The sequence below is a fragment of the Limulus polyphemus genome, unplaced genomic scaffold (assembly GCF_000517525.1).
Source record: "Limulus polyphemus unplaced genomic scaffold, Limulus_polyphemus-2.1.2 Scaffold124, whole genome shotgun sequence".
Classification (NCBI taxonomy): domain Eukaryota; kingdom Metazoa; phylum Arthropoda; class Merostomata; order Xiphosura; family Limulidae; genus Limulus; species Limulus polyphemus.
Genome location: NW_013665734.1, coordinates 531,840 through 543,526, shown reverse-complemented (window position 1 = coordinate 543,526; position 11,687 = coordinate 531,840). Strand labels below are relative to the sequence as shown.

The 11,687-nt window shown below is 35.0% G+C and overlaps 1 protein-coding gene across 4 annotated transcripts in view; it reads left to right on the top strand.

The window, feature by feature from the left end:
• Window positions 1-8,379: 8,379 nt before the first annotated feature.
• LOC106472770 overlaps window positions 8,380-11,687 on the top strand; it is a 26,275-nt gene continuing 22,967 nt past the window's right edge. For 3 of the 4 annotated variants that reach the window (XM_022402295.1, XM_022402283.1, XM_022402303.1), the window contains exon 1: window positions 8,380-8,505. The gene's annotated coding sequence lies outside the window, so the exon portion shown is untranslated. Of the gene's footprint in view, window positions 8,506-9,579; window positions 9,618-11,687 lie in introns of all 4 variants that reach the window. The other variant, XM_022402288.1, reaches the window with a different exon arrangement.

The window sequence follows — 11,687 nt, the reverse complement described above, 5'->3', positions numbered from 1 at the left end:
GGATACTCAACTTGCAACCTGCTGGTCACAAATTCGTATCCCGTCACCGAACATTTTCGCCCCTTCAGCCAGGGGGGGAGAGGGCGTTAAAATGTGATGGTAATTCCACTTTTGTTGATAAATTAGTAGCTAAAAAGTTGCCATTGGGTGGTGTTGACTAGTTGCCTTCTTTCTAGTTTATCACAGATAGCCCTCGAATATCTTTGCGTGAAATTCAGAAACAAATAAACAGACTTTTCGAATACACGTGGGTTTTCTTTATTATAAAGTTTTAATCAGTTTTCTAACACTAATAAGCATAGCAGAAAATATTGTTTTTGTTTGTTTGTTGTTATCCACAAAGCTACACAATGGGTTATCTGTACTGTGCCCACCACAGGTATTAAAACCAGGATTTTAGCATTATAAGTCTTTACACTTAGTACTGTGCCACTGTGGTGGGGGTGGCAGAAAATATAAATCTTTTTATGATGATTAATATTAGCCCTTAAGCTACTTTCATATTGGTAGTTCAATTTTGGATTACTAATAATTTCATTATTTGTCTTTTGTCTCTGTAAATAAAATTGATCACACATTTGCTTTAAAAGATTTTGTTTTTATTCGTTTGTTTTGTTTTACTTTTAAAAGCAAAGCTACAAAATCAGCTATCTGTGTTTTATCCTAGATATGGATTCCCGATTTGTAGTGTTATAAGCTGCCAATCTTACAGCTGAGTAACTGGAGGAGATTTTACTGGAATCTAAATAGGTAATAGTTCAAAGAACACAGTACAAACACAAGTAAAGCTTTTATCTTCACACACATAACAAGCAGTTGATTTAAGATTAATGTATTTAATCTTGATTCATTTCTTATGTCATAGCTTCGTTTATTGTTTCGGTAGTATTCAAGAGGAATGCCATAAAGTTCCCAAGTAATTCACAGAAAATTTTCATCTGGAGATGTTATCACAAGTGTCAGTTGTTGTGTGTAATAAATCAATAATTGAACTTTCAGTTTCATAGATTGTTTGTTTGTTTGTTTGTAATTAAGTACAAAGCTACACAATGGGCTATCTGTGTTCTGCCCACCACGGGTATCGAAACCCGGATTCTAGCGTTGTAAGCCCGCAGACATACCGCTGTGCCACTGGGAGGCAGTTTCATAGAATTCTGAAAAATATACTATTCATTTTCCGATTTTGTCATTGCTGGAATTTCACTTCTTTTGGTATTTGTATTATGATTTTCAAACTATAATGAAAAAATGAAATTTTTTCCTTTCAAATTTGAAATGATTAATTATTCGATAACCCAAACAAATGCCGGTCAGTCACATCACAAAGAATAAAAAATATTTGTTTTGTTTACTTGTTAATTTGATAATATACAAAATATCACTTCTCCTGTAGTTAAATTGCTGCTGTTGTATACAGGCATACCATACATTTTCTACCATCTCATTTTAATGTAAATGTTTTTCAAAAACGTTCGTTTATACTGCCTATAAAGTTTTTGCATAACACGTGATCAATGAAATTAAATTGACTTCGTTCTAGCTACTTTGGTTCTTTTGTCGTTCTATAGCAATAGCGCCTGTATTGCCCATAGAAGTGATGGCTGTAATAGTGCATGTTATGCAAGAATTTCGTCAGCCATTGTTCTCCAGTGGTAGTCCAGATATCTCGAGGTTATGGCCTCCCCTATGTTTAGATGTGAAGGATCAGACAAGTGGGTAGCACTCATCACTATGGGTAAACCTGGAGTTTCCCATTAATTAAGTAAGAATTGTTAGATTTATGCATTCTGGGATATATCTTCATAGAATAAATATTATTGTTGCTGATCTAGAATGCAATGGTTAGTGGGAATACAACTTGAGGAAAGAAGGTCAATCTAATTCATTCACAAATAAGTAAAAGGCAACATCCAGCATCCAAAAGTGAGTGCATACTCACTGTGTTTTGTCTTTTAATTAATAAAGAGTGTTTTAATTGTATGTTACACATTAATTTTAGTCTGTTTATTTATTTTCAGGTAGTTTTAACTAAATTCACCATTACTTTGTAATTTATTTTTTTGATTATTCTGGTATAAAGTGGACCTACCTAATACTCTTTGGAAAAAAAACAGTTTAATCTAGATGTAATACAGAGTAGGTAGGAAAAGCCATCTTGATGCCATGATCAAGGGGTCTTATTGCAGAGTTTTCTCGTTTGCTAGCGTGTGCATTGAAAGGGTATTTGAGCTATTGTGTTACTGGGTTTAAAGGAACAGTTTTGGCTTAAAATGGTATTTTCTGCATGTAGAATAATTAATCACTCAGGAAGATCAGCCAACATCTGGATAACTCAGAATGGCACATTGGGTGTTGGCATTGAGGATCCATCTCTGCACCAGGTAAGCAGATGTCACTGATAGTTACCAAGGAGGAATGAAATCTGGAAAGTGCAAAAGTGGATGGAATAGTTTCTACAGAATTAACAGACTGTAATCAACCAGAGTAACACAATCCCAGCTCTGGTCAAGATCATTGAGTTCAGGTGAAAAAGACTGAATGTGTCACTGGTAAACAACGTTAGAGCTCTTACCTAGCAGGTGAGACAGGGAAATCTACTGGCAAAGACCACAACCCATGGGGAAGAAGAGAGGCTCTCTGAGCCAAGAGGTATCTTGCCAGAACAAAAATGGATCACTAGGCCTGGGGTCAAACACAAAACATGGATGAGCAAGAACAACACACCACTTTGCAGCCTTGGGCCAAGGACTTATTACTTGCTTGAGGGCCAGAGTCCCTGAGTATGCTTATTGTACTGTACCCATGTTGTAGGTAGAACCTCAATCAGTCATTGGCCAAGAGCCCACATGGTAGTGGCTTTAGCTACCACCACCGATCGCTGAGAGTGAAACCAAGCAGATTTCACCCTTTTGTTCAAAGATATGACAAAAGAAGATTTGGATGATTTTCTGAAACATTTCATAAACATAACATTGAGCAGGTAGAAGGAAAAGAAGAAGATTCAGTGGCAGCCGCTGAAGCTATAACTCAGATAAAATTTCTTATTCAAATACCTCCACCATGCTGAGTTTGAGTCATACTAAGGATTAACCAACTAATCACACATCCTGGAGCTGTGAAGCAGCCACACTGGTTTTCAATGAATGGATCAGGTTCTCCTATGGTTTACATGTCACAGTTTATGCTGGTGTGCCTCTGGTTGAGTGTCACCTGGGATGACAGGAGCAAAATCTCTGCTCTTCTTGTGATCAATTAGAGAACTGACAGGTGAACTACCCATACTTTGCTGAGCAGCAAAATAGATAAAACTATCAATTCTGATCAATAGCTCAGCAGATGTTAGAGAACCAGCAGTACACATACTTTGCCAAGCATTAGGAAGAACAGGGCTATTAATTTTGATCAATAGTTCAACAGATCCACAAGAATTAACAACAATCGTAAATGCTGCCACTAAAGCTCCAGAAAATCAATGGAATCCAATATAGACCTGATCACTGACTTGGAGAACACATCAGTCATCTTGTTTCAAAATATTTGGTGGTCTGCCTAGATCTGTCGGAGCTGGATAGAACGTAGTTTTTATCAGTGAGGGTACAAGGTTGAGAGACTGAAATCGAATGATATCTTGAGCCCACCAAGTGAGATTATCATCCCAGCCAATGAATATTGACTTTGTTTTTGCAAATGATGATAGACTAGATGTGGATGGAGATATCGCTCATAGAATAAAGGTGGATATATTTGATATCATTAGCAATCTCAAGATGGAAAACTTAGAAATTATAAGTAAATTTTGCTTGTGCAATCAGTGAGCTGATATTCCATGTGGGAATTATTAAATATTAAACATTAAAGTACAGGAACAGAGAACTGCATGAATATACGTAGAGGAAGGAAAACCAATGTTTCTATATACACAAGTAGAGTTCCATAGTTGACAATGGACAAAGTCTACTGTGTCAGTGCCATGTAACTTGGTTATAGAGCTCGTACAAGAAATATATTATTTCTGGTCTAGAAACAAAGCAGCATTAGCTCAGGCAGTTATCTGTCTGAGAAGTGGAAGTAACCAAGGTTAGAAGTAACTCTAGGGTTGCACCTGTAATGCCACATCTGAAAGGAAATATGCAGCTACCAGCATATCTGAGGTAATTGGTGAGGATTGTGCAAATTATCTGGATATAATATAATGAAACAACTCAGTTATTTGTGGTTCAGTATGCCAAAGTTTATATGGGACCAACTGGACAATTGAGATAAATCACAATGTCTCACCAGAACATAGATATATATGAGATGTATGTGTGACGAAGCAGCTATCCTGCTGACTTTCATGGAACATTAGGGATGTATCCAGCACTGAAGTATTGTGGAATCATACAATTTACTGAGTGCTTTGTTAGCTCCAGTCATACTTCTTGGGAAGAAGGAATGTATACCAAAATTCTGTCTCTTATGTTAGACATGTAAACATAGCAACTTTCTATTTGCCATGAACAGATGTAAATCTAAATGTGTTGGAAGATTCACATTGGTTTAAAACCTTATATCTGACATCTGGACGCTAGAAAGTTAATCTGGATGACAACAATAGGCTTGAGATATCTTTCAGAATAAAAGATGGGTTGTATGAGTATTGCATTATGACATTCAGCCTGTGTAATGCAGACACAACTTTCAAGAGGCTAATGGAGCTTACACTGGAGGGACTGTAATGGGAGATATGACTGATCTGTGTTGATGATTTTTGTTGTATGGTATCACATTTTAGTCTGTGGTTAGAATTTGAGAATGGTATTCCAGCAGATAAAGAAAACAGGCTTGATATTGCAACCAGAAAACTGCATGCTCATGGGCACAGAGGTGGAATGTCTCAGTTATATTATAGGTAGTGATGGGGTCTCTACAGACCATGTTAAGATATCAGCAGTCAGAAAGTGACCTATATCTGTGACCAAATGTGGTTTGCACCATTTCACCAACAGTTTATGGCCATTTTCTCCAAGGTAGCAGCACCATTGTCTCATTAAAACCGAAAAACGCTTTGAATAGTGCAAGGAATGTGAACAATCATTCCAACCTCTAAAACTTGCTTTAGTGAAGGCTTTAGTGTTGGTTTATCCATGATGACAAGATAAAAGTTTCATACTGAGTTCCAACACCATAGATAATGAAATCAGAGCAGTGTCATCACAGTTGCAGAATGGAATAGAGCATATAATGGCATATACTAGTCGTATGCTCATGGCCCCTGAATACAAATAATTTATAACAAAGAAAGAACTGTTTGTTGTTGTATACTTCATAATGCACTGTAACCATTGCTTGGATTGTAGGAGGCTCATTATGTGGATGGACCATGCTTTGCTGAAATTGTTAATGAGCTTTTAAAATGAGAAAGAGATGAGAGCACATTGGATAACAATGGTACAAGAATATGACTTTGTCATAGTGCACTGTCCAGGCCCACAATGCCGAAATCTAAAAAGATTATCTCATTGCATGGTTTGATCCTTTTAATTCATAGAATATCCTGGTCCTGGAAATCATGTAGGAGTTGACATTATTTCTACCATATCAACATCAAATCATGTAGTAGGAAGTTCCACTTGTTGATGGATGCCATGATTTACACTTCTATAGAAGATCGTCCTGAATATTGCTGGCCCACTCCAAAGAATTAGAGAGGATATTGCTACATACTTATTGCCATTGACTACTTCACAAAATTGGCCAAGGCTTATACATTGGCACAGTCCATGACCGATATTTTGGTGGAACTCTAGATAGCATGATTTAGAGCACTGGGAGAGATCCACACGGATCAGGGAGCTAATTTTAACAGCCAGTTATCCTCTTTTCTGTTTAAAGTGTTGGGTGTGGTAAGATGTACACGTTATCTTAGCACTTCAGTTTGACAGTTTGGCAGTACAGATGACGCAAAATACAAAGCACATGCTTGTTAAAATTTTAATCCTGGTTCAACTGACTTGCACAAGTCTTGCTATACATTATAGTGACATACAGAGCAACTGAACAAAGGTCTACAGGCCGCTTGTCAAACGTGCTCATGTTTGGCAGAAACGCATGCTCCCTATAAAGGAAAGAATGTACCAGTGTTGATATTTGAAAGTTACTGAAAGTGTTGAAAGTTATTAACTGGAAGTAGGTCGCTAAGGAGAGGTAATCTAAGCATTAAAGGGTTCTTATGGACAGAATTAAGTATTGGTTTGCTTAAAGTGAGTCAGCTCATGTGTGTAGGAACCAGTTTTGTAGTCTCCCCATTTGTTCCTAATGGAATAGAGTTCCATATATTTGATAACCAGACAATGTGGTTGGGATGGAGAGAAAGCTGCATTGGTTGCTGTCTTTAAGGGATGAAAGAGGATATCGTAGATAAATATATTGGTCAAATGAAGCCTGGGGATTGGGAAGTTCACAGGTGTTAGGGATACAATTTCTGTGGTTAATACAGGGCATAGAAGTTTCAAATGCACAAAGTACAGGGATATATCCTAGCCTTTAAAGGTTTTGAACAGATCATGGTTTTAATTGAGCAGTTATGACAATTTTAAGCCTATACACCTAACTACATTCTTATTGGAATTCACCTGATTTTACATTTTCAAACTAGACCTTTGCTATTTCAATAAAGTTCTGGCTATTGATTTCATCAACCAGTCAGTGGTTATCTTGTCTTGATGCTGAGGATCTCCTAACATATTTTCTGAACTACTTTATGGATCATCAATTTAATGAAGACCAATATGTCTATGATTTTTTCTGCAGTTAAGAAGCAGACTATGGCACCAAATCTTTAACTGTTGGAGTTATCCTACCATTTACTGTGGTGAAGACCATGGAGGAAAATGCATCGCTGGCCAATACATTGAACATGGAAAACCTCACTCCATCCATTGTTGGATTGACCCTGAAATCTCCTTTGGCTGAGCAACCCCAATTGGTGGCAGTAGGTCCTGTGGAGTTGAAGCCTCTAATTGACACACTGATCATGGGCATTATATTTTTGGTTACCTTACTAGCTTCATTGGTCTCATGGTCCTATTACTTTTTTTCTTTCTCGCAGGTTTAAAGTTTACTTAGAGAAAGGAAGATCCAGATTATCCCGAAGAGGAATCAACGCCACAAGTGAAATCAAAACTTATCTCCAGTTCTGGAGGCGTTTTGGGCTTTTTCGGATTTCTTTGCGGCAATTGTCTGTGTGAGGTTAAAGTCGGGAGAAATTTCGCCCTTTCTCGCTATTTTTCGCAAAAATTTACTACGTCTTTTACGCATGAGGGGGCGAAAAGAAAATGTTCAGTTTCTGCTCACCCTTAGTTTTGAATAACTTAGATACCTGCCACAATTCAATAAACACGAATAAGCAAACTACACCGATGTAGTAACTCATACATGTATGGTTTTATTAATGGGAATTTTTTCCCCCAGACTAAATTAACAGTTTCGGCACTGGTAGAGTAAAATTTTCGGCGCCTGGCCAGACAAAGTGGGGTTTTCTTGTGGTCCTTCTGTTTTACTCCACAGAATCGTTTTGATTCCTAGCTCTTCTCCAGAGTCAGATTCTATTATCTAAATACATTCTTATCGATGGATCCAATTATCTCTCCACCATCTTTTTTTTATTTTTATTTTTTACTTTTACCACCAAGATTCCCAATTACACTTCATTACCACGAGCTGGATAAATAGAACATTGTCAATTTCTGAGTATTTCTTTTCTTTCTTTCTTCCTTTCTTTCTTTGAAGTGAAGCGCAAAGCTACACAACGGGCTATCTGTGCTCTGCCCACCACGGGTATCGAAACCCGATTTATAGTGATGTAAGTCCGTAAACATAAATTTCTGAGCAAATCTGTCTTCAAGCCTATATACCTGCCATGATGAACTGAACTGAATCTACAGTGACTTGAACAAAGCGTCAATACAGAAGCCAAAACGTCATTCATTTTCTTTTTCACTCAACAGGTAATTGCAATCTATTAAATTTCTCAGACCAACTGATCTAAAAGCATAATATTTTGTTTCAATTATACACTATTAATATTATCGGGATCACGTTTATGTATTTAATCTTTAGATACTTTATAAAATTTTTGAGCATGTTTGTGTATTTGTTCTTGAGGTATTATATGTATATTTCTACATGGTGTGTGTGTGTGTACATTATAATTGCTGAGAGTGCAATTTCAGCACTTACGTATTTGATAATATTCTGGTTCTTAAAACTGCTAACAGAATAAACGTGAGTAGAATTCATCTCAAATTTTATAAAGTGAATATTTGTTTATTGAAAACTGATAGTTTGCTAAAAAACATTGTGGACGATAGATGGCGATTGAGTAATTGATCGTATACAGTCATCAGGAATGACGTCGGTTAAAATATCAATGCAGTGGAATGATGTAGCATTAAATTTAATTCGATGAGGACGTGTGATAACTGGTGGGTGTAGGTAGAGTGAATGGAACTGAAAATTACAGAGGTATATAATAATAATAATAATAATAATGTACAACTACTTTACATTTATTTGTGAAAATTAGGTAGGTTAGTGATGTTAAGCTAAAATCAATTATTAAGTAAACTTTTAAGACTTCTTGTGCTATGTATTTGACTTAATAAGTAGTAATTGAATTATAAGTGAAAACTGAGATGGGTTCACTAAAGCTAAAGTAAAGGGAAATGTCGTCTTACCAGTTTGTTATATTTTTTCAAGGATGTTATTTGGATAACGGGAAAGGATGTGAACTCTGTGTATTTCACTATTTGTACTTTATAGGATGGCTGGATGGGAAAAAAGCGAAGGTTGTTAATTGAGTCCAGTCAAACTGGCCTTTTGAGTTTTGTTGTGAAGAACTTCGGGGTTCAGTGCTTGAGCCTTTGCTTAGTTTTATTTACATTAATGATAATTGATATTTTTATAGGCATAATTAGTTAATTAGTAAACTTTTTTGATGACATTGAACTCTTGAGTATTTCTACTAGTTCTAGTTATCTAGGATGTTGATGTACTATAGAATGACTTGGAATTTTGGATGAATTGGTAAGTTAGACAAATATTTGACAACTGACCTTTAATTTTAGTAATTGCAAGATAATGCATTTAGGTTATCCTAATTTGGCTCTCACCAAACGGGATAATATCCCTCTATACAAATCCCTACTTAGGCTTTACTTTTGAATATTGTATGCAATTTTGGTTTTTGTATCTTTAACCAAGCAATGTGCTATTGCCAGTGGTGTTAAAAATGAGATTTTAGGTTGTACCTACAGAAATATTGTAGACAAGTCTGAAGAAGTTATAATTTTATTGTAAAGATCACTGGTTAGGCTTCATTTAGAATATTGAATTCAGTCTTAGGCTCCTTACCTTAGAACATTGATTTGTTGGAAACGGTTGAGAGGAGGGCTACTAGGAATAAACCTGCAATGGAATAGTTGTCTCATAAGGACAGATTAATATTTCTGTAATTGTTTTCTCTTGAAAAAAAAAGATGTGATTGAGATGTCTAAGATTTTTAATGTTGATGTGCCATTTTTTTTTCATATTTAACAGTGAGAATGGCAGAACAAGAAAATACAAATTTTGGAAGGGTAGGAATCATCATCTGTGTAGATGGTTTTATTTTTCTAACAGACTGGTTGACCTTTGGAAAGGGTTGCTTTCAGATGTGATGGGTGTAGATAATTTAAGGGAGTTTAAGGAAAGGCTTGATAAATATTTTAATGATAAAAACTGGTTTTGAGTTTGTACCTTTGTTTTTTGCTTATAAATTTATATATTGGATGGGGCAACCTAGAGGGACCAATAGGTTCCTTGTTCTTCTTCAATTTTACATTTATGTTAAGTTGACTTTGCAAGAGTTTACTTAGAGATTAGATGACTCTTTCATCTCTGAAATCATCCTAATAGCCCCTCATAGGATGATTCCATAGGTGGAAGGGCCACTTTATAGGGATAGGTTTAGATAACTTTTTGTCTCTTGAGAAAAAAAAAAGGGGTAAGAGATGATCATATTGAAGTTTAAAAGATTATTAATAGGATAAAAGTCTTTAATTTATTTGTGCAATATTGTGAAAATAATGGGATGGAAAGATAGATGCAAGTTAAGATTTGTAAAAAAAAAAGGCTAGGTTCCAGTTAATACAGTTTTATTTTTCTAACAGTATGATATGTTTGTGAAATTGTTTGTGTTGTAACAGTTTTTATCATTATGAGAGCTCTGTTTGATTATTTAGTCAAAATAATTCGAACTTCAGTTTACTTAAAGAAAGGAAAGCATTTTATTTCTTTAGCTGAAAGTTCTACAAATTTCTTGTTCTTTAACGTAACTAATAATAAACAAACAATAGAGCTATCTTCACAAATAATTCATTCATTCTAGTACTACAGTAAAGCAAAAGTTCAAAATTTACTTCTTTGAACTAACTAACAAAGAATCAATAATTGATCAATAACTTGCTATATCTGCTACTCTAATCTGGCTGGCATCTTTATTTTGTTCAAATTATTTCTCATACTTTCAAGAATATTGTACTCACTGAGCAACATGATTATCATGTGATGTTAAAATTCCCTGTATCACACATCTCAGATTATCCCACTATTCAATTAGAGTATCCTACGAGTTGGTAGTGGATGGTGTTGACTAGTTGCTTTCTCTCTGATCTATCGTTTCAAGATTAGGAAAAGCTAACACAGGTAGCCCTCAATTTTTATGATTTCTTTTATAGTAGTTGCATATAGTTGAATTTATGGATAAAAAAAAATACATTTAAGCCTTAGATATCTTTAACCCTATCACAATGGGTCAAAGGCCGTGTGATGACTCACATTCAAGATTTTATTCAACTACTATTTTAGGAATGTATGTCAATAAGTTTGGTATCAAATTGTAGATTAGAATTAAAATTTTAGTATGAATCATTAGTTAATTTCTTAATTTAAAAGTAAATATTAAAAAACAAATCATAAATATTGATTTTTGTGCATCACTTGGTGTGTTGAATGCAGCATTGGTTGAAATTAGATGTTTGTGATGTCCAAATATAAAGTCTATAGTTTCTTACGAATTATGAACTCAAATTACCAATATTGACCAAGCTGGAATCTAAAATAAGAACCTCCTATATCTTCTATTTGGTGAGATATCGCTACATTTACTGGATCCAACACAGTGGCTTACCCACCTCTTTCCATTTTTGAAAACATTTCCTTACGTACACCTACTCATGTCTACGACATGTGAATAACCAAACTAAAGCTCAAAATTTCCCCCATGTGGTTCTTTGAGCCTCTGCAAATTATTTATGTAGGAAACCATTTTTTTTCAAAGCTCAAAATTTTATATTTTTTTAGATCCAAATACATTTTAGTTACTAAGCTTGATAAATTATAGTGGAATTCTATGGTATTGATATAGCAATTTATCATTTTTGGTTATTTCAAAATGTATATATAAAACCTAAAAAAAATTATTTCATTTCACATCCTCCACATGTGAAATTTGATATGGCTTAGCAACCTACAGCAAGCAGCAAATGAGTTCAAAGTTCATAACTAGAAGAGAATTATTTTCTGTATTTACTGTTCTGTTTTTAGTAAAATAAATGAAATTTAAGAACTTATTTTAAATATTAATAATGTATATACATATATAATGT